The sequence below is a fragment of the Haliaeetus albicilla genome, chromosome 4 (assembly GCF_947461875.1).
Source record: "Haliaeetus albicilla chromosome 4, bHalAlb1.1, whole genome shotgun sequence".
NCBI classification, from domain to species: Eukaryota; Metazoa; Chordata; class Aves; order Accipitriformes; family Accipitridae; genus Haliaeetus; species Haliaeetus albicilla.
The window spans coordinates 48971648-48984245 of NC_091486.1; the positions used below are offsets into that span (position 1 = coordinate 48971648).

Here is a 12598-nt window from a genome sequence, read left to right on the forward strand (position 1 = left end):
TCTTGGTTCCCATGGAGGGAACCAGAGGATGAAGGAAAGGGTCTCTGTGGACGGTTTTGCAGAACTGTCACCACAGAATGCACATATGTAACTGTAACGTATACTAACTGCCTCAGATAAAAGATAGAGCTGAGAAAGAAAAGGTAGAGCTGAAGAAAGTAGTTTCTTAACAGCAATGTGATGCCTGCCTGCTGGAAATTCAGGTGCATGCAAACGTAGGGGAACCCTTGGCTCTGATCCTGCAAAGACATCCCCCCCCAAACCAGCCCAGTCCACAAGGCTGCCCGTGGCTTGCACGTCTGCTCCTTGACGTTTTCTCTAGGATCCAGACCTGCAAAAGTTATTCCTGTGCATAAATGCCAGCAAAGTGAGTACTGCAGACTACCAAACCAAGAAATAGTACAGTTATAGATGCAACGAGACGGTGGTTAGTTCTAAACTTGAGTGAAATCCTGCCTAAGAACATAAGCAAAAGAAAAGTACCGAAGTTTAGAATTTTGTAAAATAGAAACTGAACATTATGCCTAGGAAACCCAGCTGGAGAATAAAGAAATACACACAGCCTAGTTACTTGTGATCTCCATGGAGTTTAGTCTCAGGGAACTAAGGTGAGCAGAGGTCACCAGGCTGCAAAATAGAAAATTTTATAAAACTTCCAGCGCCTCGCTGGGAAGGAGGACGGGTGGGGGAGAGGAACCGCCTGGTGCGGGGACAGGGCAGGAGATAGGAAGCTGCCCGCGCGGGCTGGGAAACGGGGTCACTTTCTCGCCTTTTCCCTTGCCAGGGGAGGGCGATCCGGTCCGGGTTTTGCAGGCGCCCCTCCCTTGCCTGCCTGCCCTGCCTGCCTGGAGACGGAGTCCGCTCCGTGCCCGCTCCCCCCTTCCCCTCCCCGGGCGGGCCGGGGCAGGCGGCGGCGGGTTCCAGGCCGGGTTTTGCGCGCCGCCCGCCCTCCTGTTAGAAATAGGAAAATTCAATAATCAAAGCAAAGGGGAGCGCGAGGAGGAAAAATCCGGGATCAGGGCAAGTTTGATGGCGCATGCGCGCTGCAGCCTCCATCCCAAACACACACACATTTCCCTTGACTTGGAAAGTCACCCAAAGCAGCCCCAAGTGCAGGTAAGCCCGTCCGCTCCCGCCCGGCCCCGGCCACGGCCCCGCCGCCGGCAGCCCCGGCTCGGCGGCGCCGGGGCCGGGGCGCTGCGCGGGCGGGCGGCCGGCGGCGCTGCCCGGCAGGTGGGCACCGCGCCGCGCTCGGCGCCCGGCTCCCGCGGGGCAGCGCCCAGTCTCCGCGGGCACCGGCCGGCAGGGGGGCCGGCGGCGGCCGCCCGGCTCCGCGGGAGGCGGGCGGCGGCGGGGGGTGCCGCGGCGGCGGCGGCGGCGGGGGGGGGCCGGCGGCGGGGCAGCGTCGTGCCCGCTCGGCGGCGGAGCCGGGGCCGCGGCGGCGCCCGTCAATTTCCAGGACTTTGGCAGGAGCCCGGGCAGGGGAAGGGGGAACACGTGTTCCCGCTCCGCGCCGGGCGCAGGTAACCGCAGCCCCGCCGCGCCGCACCGCCCGGGGGTCCCGGTGCGGCCGGGCGCAGGCACCGGGGCGGGGAGCGGGGCGTTTGGGGGGGGGGGGCGGCAGCAAAGTTGGGCGAGCGGCGGCGGGAGCGCTCGGCGGGCAGGGCCGGGTGCCGGCGGAGCGAACCGTGCCGGGGAACTTTTCTGCAAAGTGGCCGGGCCGGGGCCGGCGGCGCTTCGCCCGGCGCCCGCAGCGGGACGGCCGCAGCCCCCCGGCAGGGACGGGGCAGGGCAGGGGCCGCGGCGGCTGGGAGCGCGGCTCGGGGCAGCCGGTGCCCGGCCCCCCGGGCGAAGCAGCAGGTTATTTTTACCCGGTGGCATTTGCAGAATGCGCAGCTGATTTGCCATCCGGAGCCAGGAAGTTTCCCCCCTCCGCCTCCTTCCCCTTCTCGCCCCCTTTCCCCCTTTTCCCCCATGCGCGGCGGGGCAGCGGCGGGCGGGGGGCGGCCGGCCGGGGCGGTGGCGGGCGGGGGGGGGGGGGGGGGGGACGCGGGGCCGGGGCTCCCGGGGGAGACGCTGCCCGCGTCTAAGGCTGTGGGGACGGGGAACAGGTGTCCGAGCCGTCACTCAGAGCCGAGCCGGCGGCGGGGGGGGGGGGGGGGGGGCGCGGATGGAGAAGGCGAGGAGCGATCCCGGGCCGGGACGCGGAGCGCCGGTCCCGGCGGAGCGGCGGCCCGGGGGCCGCGGGGGGCAGCCGGGGGCGCGGAGGAGGAGCGGGGCTCGGCGGCGGGCCGGGGCGGCGAGCGAGCTGTCAAGAGGCTCGGGCGGGCGTGGGGCCGGCGCGGCCGCTCGCCTCGGTGCCGGGGCCGGCGCCGGGGCCGCCCGGCTGCGCGGCGGGCAACTTCTTCGGCAAACTTTGAGGGGTGGGTTGCGGCTGGAGGCCGCTCTGAATCACGGCGGGTTTGATCGATCGACCCCAGCCCTCCTGCCCTTTCGGGCTGGAAAGGTGAAACTTTTTCAGGAGCTGCACGTCCACCTTCTGTGTGCCCCCTCCTGTCCGCGCTGCACTGCACAGCGGGTCCTCGCAGCCGGCTCCCTGGAAGAGTAGCTGTCTCTCCCCAAACTTCATTGATGAATTTATTTCCTCTATTGATTTGCTGACTCTTAGCGTGGAATAATTTCTTGCGAAGGATTTGGACTTCTCATTTCCAGAAGTCCTGCCTGCTTCCCACCTATCCCTTTATCTATGTGTCGCTGCCACCTTGTTAGCTACCCTAAAGGTGGTTTGGAAGAGTTTATGGGGGAATATTGTTGAACTTCAGTAATCAAGTTTCCAGATCTTATGCCTCCTGTTTAATTTATTAGACTAGTTATTTATTCTGTTGATGATAATCTGTTGCTGGTTTCTATGGAGATGTTAAACTGATCTCTTTCAGAAATCAAACTCCATATGCACTAAAACGTTTAAAGGAGCAGCGTCCCCTTTTGTTTTCAGACTTTGTACCTTTTCAGTGCTTTTATTGGGCTCCTGTATATTTTATATATTAAAGCCTGAAGTTGAAGCTTTGTGCAAGACAGAGCTTATTATGGCTAACAGAAAGTCAGGGCTTTGATCCTTTTTTTGCATCATCATTTAAAACAGATCATTTTTCCCCCCTCATCACACAAGATAGCAGAACCCTTTCAAGATCAAAGAGTCCAGCTAAAAACTATTGTTTAAAAAAAAAATAGAAAAAGAGCCATTTAAATTAGGGGGATGTTTCCTTAATCTGCTTATTTTGTTCTAAAGATTTTTTTTTTAGCAGTGAAAACAACAACAACAACAACAGAAACTTGTGGCAACTGTATTGTTATTTTTATACCTCCCAAGTCTTTTTAATGTTAAAATAAGTTCAAAGTCAAATATCTCTAAAGATAAAGTGCTTGTTAGGGTGTTTTTATTACTTGGTTTCCAAATGTGGAAGGTCAGAATCCAGAAAGCTACCGCATTAGAGAAGGTTTTAATAGTCTTTGTCTCATCTTAATGAGAGAGAAGTCTAAAAAACATTTTCCCTGCAACATTTATAAATTATTTCAAAGAAGTCTCTCTGCATATAACTCAGTTTTCATTATTTCTTAACTTAACTATTGCATTATTACATGTGATTCAGTGTAATATCACTTTATAAAAAGTAATTGAGGTGAGAGAAGGAATTATTTTTTTATGCTTAAAATTTGAGAACTCATGCTAAGCTGGTGTGTTGATCAGGCTGATGCACGGTGCACACCAATTGTGGTTTTTTGCGCATCTTCTGGAGAAAAGTTAAAAGGTTTGCAAAGAAAATAGTACTAGCACGATGCATGTTTAACACAGTAAAAAAACCCCTTCTTGTACTTTCTCTTGGTGTATCTTCAAAATGTTTCCACTCCCTAAAACAGAGACGTTTTTCCTCTCTGTATGCTTCTATACTAACCTTAAAAATAAAAGAATAATCCTAAAGGAAATAGTGCATGTAACCCTTATAACTCATATATGTTTGTGTGTGTATGCCTATATACCTTTATATTTCACATAGAGATACATATACACATACACGTATATGGAAAACACCTAGGTGGTTTATGACCTGTCCATACTAGACTTTATCTTTTTCCCTTGTTAATTCTTCTCCTTTTTTTTTTTTTTTTTTTTTTTGTGATTCATAGTGTGGTGAAGCATTTAAACATTTTTTGTAAATATTCTGTTTATTTGTTTGATTTGAATTGCAAACAGAATTGACTCTGACAAGTAAAAAGAGGAGGGGGGAAAAAAGGAAACACTATGGCTTTAAACTCAGGAGTTTGCATATTCTCCTTGTATCTTTCCCCTTTGCTAATTATTGTGTTGTTTTCAGAGCAAATATGTCATATCCATGGCGACCAGGCAGGTTTATTGTCTTTCAGAAGCAATAGCTCACATAAGTAATTAATGACTTCTTTTTTTTTTTCCTCTGGCTTAGGTTAAACAGATCATTCAAGGAAAGTCATATCTCTCTCTCCCTTTTTTTTTTTTTTTTTTTTTTAGCCCAGTGACATAGGAACATGAGTTAGAACAAGAAAATACTTTAACCAAGAAGTCAACAGCTTATTTTTCCTCATTTCTTTTTAAAAGCTCCAAGTGTCAGCTTTCCACACACATGACGTTGTCATTCTTGCAGTTTCAGAGTGAAGCCTTGGTACAGGGAAAAGCCACTGAAAGCTGGAGTTCAGTTGGTGGTTGTACAGCTGAGCAAAGTGTGTGCGTGTCTCTGTGTGTATATGTGTGGGGAGGTATTATTCTTGCTTAAGGGTTTTGCTGTGTACTGGGAAAAGATGTTTCCCTTGCTATCCCCCCGTCCCCCCCATTCTATCTGTATTAAAATCAGTGTTAAAATAAAGGTGTGTTTTTGTATCTTGCAGATTGTAATTCAAACAGTTTCCAGGAAAGAATTAGTAATTCATTTTTATATACAGCGTATATACACACACGCTTGAGCTCCACCCAAAACAATCAAGCTAGCTGGAAAAAAAAAAACTTATTTCCTTTTTCTTTTCAAGCCCAAGCAAACTTGCACAGTGACTTTCAGAAGCTTATTAAAAATAGCCCCCCATTTTTGCAAGGAGTTTGCTGCAGGTATGAATCTTGTCCTTTCCCTTTCCAACTCTGTTTCTTCCTCCTAAAGCTGAATTTGCTATCTGTCCAAGCCAGGGGCTGGTTATCCACTATGATTTACTGAGGTGGTGATTTTCTTCTTCCCCCCCGCCCCCAGCACCTTCACCCCTGTTTTGTTTTTGCTAATTTCATTTTCAGAAGGATTTATACACAGTCCAGCTATATAAATTCCTTGGGAGATAAAAGCGCCGCACACTTCCATAAACAAAAGCTTTTACTTGCATCCTGTCTTCTTTTTTTTCTTAAAGTAAAAAGGAAAAAACCCTAAAAACAAAACCCCAAGCCATCTGATTGAAGCAGGTATCATAAATGTATGCTGGTAATGATTCAGTATTCCACAATGCTGCTACTTTAACTTTTAAAATCTGTTTCCTTTCTGGTTTGTAACATTAATCAAAGAGCCGCTTCCTTCCAATTTTTCCACAGACTGGGGCTAATTAGAACCACTCGAATCATATTTTGTAAATTCCATGTGGATGTTACTTTAGGTTTCAAGATTGTGAATGCTTCAGGTTCAGTCTGGCTAGGCACTCTTAGGGTTATTTTTATTAATGTTTCTGTCTCCCAAAGCAATTCACGGTTTCTCTCCGTTTACCCCAAATAGATTTGTGGGTTCACACGTAGGGGTGTGTCGGAAACAGACATTAGAAGTTAGGAAAAAGAAAAGCCAAGAAGGAAGGAGATTTTGCAGTGTAGTTTCCGAAGAGCAACAGAGAACCCCCTAAGTAACGTGAAGCTGAGGATTCAACAGACTTGATAATTGAGCCCTTAACCTCCTGATGTCTATATCAGAAAAACAGAGTCTAGCAGAGGGAGACAAAGAATAAAAGCAAATACTGGGTAGGAGGAAGCTGGGGAGACGACTGAAATATTGAAGGATAGTTCAGGATATGTATAAATCTGTATATTACATTTCCTTAGGTTCAGTTTTTCCCTCTGGCGAAGCGTAGCTGGTTTAAAGGTGGCTTTGGGAGAACCTGATGTTTCTAATGCAGCCGAGAGCCTGGCGTTTCTGTGGCGTGAGCAGATCTAACTTGGAGAGACTTCTCTTGGAATTGGTGTTTATGTTTCCCTGTTTCCTTTTGGTTTTGAAGGACTGACTAGTGATTTTTGTAATCTTTATGGGACGTTAAATAGCTAGAAGTTGGGAGTTTTCAGGTTGTGATTATTAGGCTGCGCTAAAGGGATTTGAATCGAACCACTTTGAGCACCCGGCAGGGCGACTGCTTCCGTGCTCTGCTACAGTATTTCTCCCCTATATATTTGTGTACCTAAATAGGGCATCCAAGAATTAGGGGGCAGTGGGCTTGCAAGAGGGATCTTAAAGTTAAGTTGCTTTTGGTATATAAGACTGCAGCTTCAAAGAAAAGCAAGAGCGCATCGTAAATTTTGCTAAAATTAATCAACCGTTTAAGAGCTCCACATTAACGAGGTTTTCCAGGCAAGCAGCTTTCTTCTCCTGTTCTTCTTCTTCTTTCTCATTCAAAGTCCGAGAGGGTTGGGGTAGAGGGGGGGAGAATACGAGTAAGAGGAGGAAAGGGTAGAATTTGAGTAGAAATAATAAAAACAAAAAAGGTTGGATTTGTAGAATATAAATCCTCATGTGTCCTTGATCCATATTGTCAGGGTTTTTTTTTTTTGGTCGGATTTGTCCTGTGTGCCTTTGACGGAAAAGGCACGTAGAGAGAGAGAGAGAGAGAGCGCGACAGAGGGGGAGAGAGAGAGACGTGTCACTGCTTTGGAGCTCATTATCATTCTTAATAAGTCTTAAGGAATAAAGAGGAGCATTGAGTGTAAATGCTGGGTAATCCTAACACTCCTCAAGGTGAGAGGAGTCTCGAGGACACAGAGAAAGAGAGCGAAGAGGAGGGGGCTACTGCGGGGGCAGGAGAGGAGATGTGGATGAAAGTGGTTTTTAAGGGAGTGGGCATGGGTTAGTAGGGCTTGTGGCTCCGGGGCGCTTCGGTTTTGTTTCACAGGCCTGTGCCGGGGAAAGTTGTCTCCAAGTTTGCATCCCGGAGATGGTAAGCAACCCAGCTGGACCTTGGGGCTGAAATATTGGCCTCTAATGGTGATGCTCTCTGACGGACTTTGGTTTGAGGAACAAGTCTGCTGTCCTCCCTTCTTCAACCTGTGCTAAAGGTCTCGCTCCCCGAGGGGGAACGGTGCCCCACGGTGGGGTATTGGGCTGGGGGCTTTGCCGTGCCTCCAGTTTGGCGCCTGCTTCCTCAGCTCCGGGTGAGACCTCGCTCACTTCTCAACCTGCGCACCCCGTGCTTAGCTCCTTCCCGTTTCAGTCTTGTTGGATGCCACAACTCCTTCTCTTTCCCTGAATTTCCTAAAGCATCTGCCTCCCCGCACCTTTCCTTGCAAGGGGAGGATGCATCCGTGCGCAGCTCGGACACTAGGTGGCTTAAAGTACAGGCATGGCTCTGTAAGGCAGCTGCCAGAGACGCTCATTCACTCTTTCTGGTGGGCTCCTTTATTCAAACTTCAGGCTGACAGCAAAACATGGAGATGTCTTCGAATCCGTCGTGGATTCAGATATCGTGCGACCTCCTTGGCAGTGTGTCTGCAATTGCGTTGGAGGATTGGAGCCTGGGTAACAGTAAGAAAGAGGACACCGATGGAGTGAATTCAGGGGCTGAGCTGCTTGCTCTGATGATAAGGAGTCAGGAACCTGCCTGCGTTGCCGAGTCTTTCCCTCTCCAGACGGATTTCACCATACCCGTTTTAAAGGGTGTGCGTGTTCCTTTTGGAAAAAAACATTTCGGGGTTGGCAGAGCCCTTCTTACTGTGCTGATGTGTAACGGAAGATGCTGAGCCTTCAGTGATGCCCACTGGCCCTTCTTTCTGGTCTCTTACCTCAAGTCCAGTTGCAGGCGGAAGGGACTGCTGGAATTGAGAATTTGCCTAATGCATCCAAAGCCTAAAGAGGGAGATGGAATAGCGCTCAAATTTTTTTTTTTCCTCCTGCAGTCTGTGTTGTCTCTCTGGTTCAGCCCGTAGCTTCTGGCTGAAGTAGGAGCTTTACCTTTTTTTTTTAAATGACTCCGAGTACCTTGGAGCAGGTGGGAAGGAGTTGTGGATGCTGAGTTTTGATCAGTTGGCAGGAGAAGCCAAATACAATGAGCTGGAAGTCTTGCTAAATGCTGATTTTTCTGGGTCCAGGTGCTTGGCTTCAAGGTTAAGTGTTACACTGGTAATATTATTAGGTATTAAGTTATTAGTAATGGAACTGCGGGGCTTGCCTGTACTTGGCAGAGAACTGCTAAGAAACTGTATTAGGGCTGAGTTCATCCTAGTTTCTCTGGTAGTGTCTTTCCAGCATGCCTCAACCCTGAGCTGGAGGGAGCAGTAGAAAACACGAATGCAGGTTTTGTGTGTCGTCTGTCTTCTGAATTCTTTCCTGAGACGGCTAATGAGTTGTAGCAAGGAGGCATGGGCTCTTGTACTGAGGGATCTGCCTGCAACCCCTCACGCTCACTCTGTCCAATGGCTGTTGGTGAGGTGTCAGCTAATACCTTTCACGCGTGATTGAGCTAGTCTAGAATAGGACCCAGAGGTACAAGAGTCTGTACTCCCGGGGCGAGCTCTAGAGCCATCCAGCTGCGGAGGCCTCGTGTGTGATAAGCACTGTAGGAAAGGGTCTGCGTTTGCAGAACTGTCAGTTGTTTGGGGCCTTTGGCTCCTTGCCCGCCATGGCATTTTGGGGTAGTTTTCTCTCCAGAAGGTATCCTATTTTTGTTCTGCCACCAGTGATGCTGTTTTGAAACAAAATAGGTTGCTTCCAGATCCTGAGCCATAGGGCTTGTCATTTCAATGACAATACGACAAGTCACCTCAGAGTTGGTCTGTGAGGCTGGTCCTGATCCTTCTGCGTGCAAAGTCAGCTGGCAAGGCTGGTCCCAGTGCTGGGAGTGCAGCACAGTGTCACGCGTACCAGCGTCCATCAGACTTTGGAAGGAAGGGGGTAGATGAACTCTACAGATTTTTCAGGGGCTTTTTAGTTTTGGGTACTATCCTTTGAAAGGGACAGTGTGAACTGGAAAGCTTGGTAAGAGAATTCTTACATCCCCTTGATGGGGAAGGACTATTTGGAGCTGCGAAAGGGGTCTTATTTCAGTTATGTGCTAAAATGCGTTGTGTAATGTCACTCAGGAGAGGCCTGCGGTAGTCCTTGTGGAACGAATGTTGAGAGTGTGACCCTAGCACAAGTTTGTCCAGTGGGCTGGGAGAAAAGTCGACTGGCCAGTGTTTCCTGAAAGTACAAAATAGCCCGGTTCTGGTCCCGACTTTGACTTGAAGGTAGGGATGGCAGTTGACTCGTGCTTGTAAGCTAGTTCTTTTCTTTCCTGGTTTTGCTTTTGCTTCCAGTAGCAATGGGACCACGGCTTTTTATTCCTACGCAGTATGCCTCCCAGCCCTACACTGATGTGGATAGGTAGAGCCTTCTAAATGAAAAGATAGGAACGTAGCTGGCATAAATGCAAACTGAGCTATGTGATCGCAGCCTGTGGCTTCGAGGTATCTTCCTCCTGCCCCGCTCAGCCCATCCCCGTGCCAGTGAGAGCGAGGGCTGCACAGAATCACGCTTGTCTGCGTGTTGCATGATGAGGCTGGCAAAACAGCTCCGAGGCTGGCAAACAGCTCCCAGCCTGGCTGCTTCCCCATGGTGGCTGTGTCTGCAGAACATCCTCTCTGTAGGGCTGCTGGTGACGAGCCCCTCCCTCCACCAGTGCCTCAGGCTGGCCCAGCTTTACACCAGGGGAGCAGTGTCCTTTCACACTGGTGAGCCAGCAAAATCTCTCCCAGGGGTTATTGTAACCTCTCAGCAGCGATTTGCAAACAGGCATTCGGAGATAAAGTCTTGGTGCCGAGCTAAGGGCCAGTAGGGCAGATATGAAACGCGGCAGGTTTATGAAAGGGAAGGTGTATGAAATGCAGCCTGCATCTCCCATTTCACTGCACTATGCCAAAACACACAGTTTCTTATTTCAGTCACTGTGATCTTTCAAGGAGGTTAATTTCCATGACGAACTCCAGGCCACGTGCTTGGAGGATTTATCTAATTAGACTGACACTTTTCTTTTTTAAAAAAGAAAATTAAGCTGCACCTTGGAGGACTTAAGTATTTTAAACTGTGGGAGCGGCAGCAGGCAGTGTGATCCCTGCTCACAGAGCAGGGATGGAGGAAATTTCTCCTTTTTCAGTCTCCTGTTTAAGACTTTACCAAAGGTCCCCATTTACTTAATTTTCTTACATGGTGGCTGGATACTAAAGAGTGTTTTATCCTGCCTGAGTGAGTCCCTAAAGCCTCAGCTGGCTCTTTAACTCATGTAAACTATTGATGTTCTGGGCTGTTACGTATTCAGGATGGAGTAGAGGGTAAAGGGGAGACCTCTTAATGCTCCTTAGCCACGTCCTAGAAAAACTGCATCCTCCCAGGGCAGTGAATGGAGTGCCTGCAACTGTGTAATGACTGAGGTAGGTATATGTCCCTCTCATCATGCTTGAGCACCTCGTGCTCACGAATGTGTATGTCGTTGAACCTGATGTGACTGTCCTTGTCTTGTCTGTGGTCACACAGGAAAGTGAGTCCCAGGAAAGCGCCCTAGCCCTTCGTCCAGCCTTGTTGCAGTTGGGTTGTGTTTGGGTTTCCTGCTGAAAATGCCTTTCAGAGAAGAACTGGGACCATGCTGTAATAAAAATAGAGGATTTTAGGTTGAGGCTGTTACATGCAGGCAAGCCCTGTGCTTTCCTCGGACTCGACAGCTTTCATACTTGCAGGCACAGTGAATCATGCTGATTTTGTTCCCATCAGAGGGCTCCTGGAGTCCTGCTTTACGCTCACTGCCTGCTGCCTGCCCATTACTTGGCAGACTCCTTGTGTTGCTGTTTGTGAATCCAGGTTCAGATCACTTCAGGTCTGATACTGCTCCAGCTGTTTATCCTTGCAAAAGAGATGGTAGGAGGGTCTTCACAGGGCATTGTATTTGCTGCACTAAACTCAGACAACTTGGACCACATTTTCTTGCAGCCCAGGCTAGAGCAGAGTAGCATTTTTGGGGTCTGGTATGAATGGGGAGGGAAGTGTCCACGCAAAAGGGGCCAGCATGAGAGTAGTCTTGCCAACTCTGGTGATAATACATTGAATCCTATGGAGCTATTCCCGTTGCAAGACTCTGCACAGAGTGAGAAAAGTATGGCAGCCTTGTCCAAGGAGATGGTCACTGGGTGTGCTACAGTCGCCAGCTGATATGCTGAGGAATCCATGGTGGATTGGACCTGAGCTTTAATTTCAGTTTATCTTTGGTGAGGAAAGGAAGAAAAATAGGTGTTTCCTTTCCTAACCCCCCCACCAATGCAAAAGAAAAAGAGAAAGAGAAATCATAAAATCTACCAGGCGCTCAAAGGTCTAACCAATAAGAGCTCTGTCGGCTGGGGAGCGATCGTTCTGGCTTGGTCAGCCATCCCTAACAAGTTACGGGTTGTATAAACTCCCAGCTTACAGCTGTAAATTTGCTCAATTTTGAATACAGCCACAAGCTGGCTCAGCAGGATCTGAAACCGTCTGCTCCAGTAGTTGTGGTATGCTTGAAATTCACAACTTCTGGGGGCCCCAGCTTTGGGCACATGTAACTGTGGAGGGCCAGATCCTGGTCCGCACTATGCATAGCCCTACTGTGCCCTAGATTGAAAGGGATCTCACCAATATGAGCTGCTGTGTTAATTTATCCTTTCTTAGCTTTTAGCTTCCCTGCCTTGGGTGAATGCCTCTTGATCTCCATAGCAGCAGGTCCACTGCCCCTGTGCCTGTTTCTGTCCGTCACCTCAAGACAGGGAGCTTGGCCAGGGGAGACTCCCTTGCAGAAGGCTTCCAAAATGCCGCCTGTCACAGCTACGCTGTCTCTGCTGGGTCGTGTAGCAGGTGGGCAGGATTTGGTCCATACGCAGTCTGGGGCCCTTTCCTGCAGTGTCTGCAGAGTCCTGTGCTGAGGTGGAGTCAGTGGGTGTTTGCTTGAGTGACTGAGAGCAAAAGCATAGTTCTGACTTCAGGGTTTGTTTCTGCGGAAGGGACTTGAACAGCTGTAATGTTGCAACGTTTGATGCTCCTAGAAAGCTGAACTTTTGGCTTGTCGGCACTGAATCCTGCCGCAAACGGAAGTGTCTTACTTGCATTGAAAGGGGATTTAGCCCAAGTACGCAGTTAAATTTTGATCACCTCTTATATGTTCAGAAATTGGACAATTAACAGCAGCTAGGCAGAAGCAGTCTAGGGGAAGAGGGGCATACCTGCCTGATCCTGATCCCAGGTCCCCTCTTACTGCTGGCTACATTTCATCATGTTTCTGATAGGGAAGTGTTTTGTCCAAGACAAATCCTTTTATCTTGGAATGAGGCATTGAGTACTGCCATGTCACTCTC

At 49.3% G+C, this 12598-nt stretch overlaps 1 protein-coding gene across 5 annotated transcripts in view; it reads left to right on the forward strand.

The window, feature by feature from the left end:
* Positions 1-960: 960 nt before the first annotated feature.
* Positions 961-12598, forward strand: part of CASZ1 (castor zinc finger 1) — a 212326-nt gene continuing 200688 nt past the window's right edge. For 2 of the 5 annotated variants that reach the window (XM_069782508.1, XM_069782511.1), the window contains exon 1: positions 961-1116. The gene's annotated coding sequence lies outside the window, so the exon portion shown is untranslated. Of the gene's footprint in view, positions 1117-1393; positions 1524-12598 lie in introns of those variants that run through there. The other 3 variants (XM_069782510.1, XM_069782512.1, XM_069782509.1) reach the window with 2 other exon arrangements.